Consider the following 658-nt stretch of genomic DNA (forward strand, 5'->3'; position numbering starts at 1 on the left):
ATGCAAGGGTCGCATACAGCGTGACGCGTACACTGAATACTCACGTAAGTACATGTCTCTTGCGAGAAATACTTGTTGTACTTTTAATTCACATGTACTGTACTCGGACACGAGCCGGACCGTATGTAGGCGACGTGTACAAGTGTACGTACACGCAGCAACCTGGCAATGTGTACATTTGTACACCGCACACAAGTGTCCAGCGCCAAGGCCACCCGTAATTACCCATTACAACCATGGTGAACAACTTGAAACCGCCGAAATGATGTAATTAAAACGTATACTGATCATTCAAGATATATCACCAGCATGACTGCATATAAGTGGACAATACCCGACCAATAGAATTGCAGCATTCGAACCGACACCCAATAGATTTGCAGCATTGCCTGTGTAGCCCTCTATAACGGTTCGGGCCAAATGCAAAATTTCGGTATTTATGCAAATTTGCATAACCCTCCAAAAGTCCACTTTCGTCCCCAGAACCCCAAAATCTGAGAATTTACACGTGTCATGTGGTGATATGGGGTGAGGGTCCGGACCGTCGAGTCATGTACACGTGTCGCTCGATTTTGCACTTTCCAAATAACAGCATGTGGTCGCACATTTTCAATATGAAAGACCTTGGCGAGGCGAAGACTTGTATTGGTCTAGAAAT

Source organism: Chondrus crispus, genomic scaffold, assembly GCF_000350225.1.
Source record: "Chondrus crispus Stackhouse genomic scaffold, scaffold_369, whole genome shotgun sequence".
NCBI classification, from domain to species: Eukaryota; Rhodophyta; class Florideophyceae; order Gigartinales; family Gigartinaceae; genus Chondrus; species Chondrus crispus.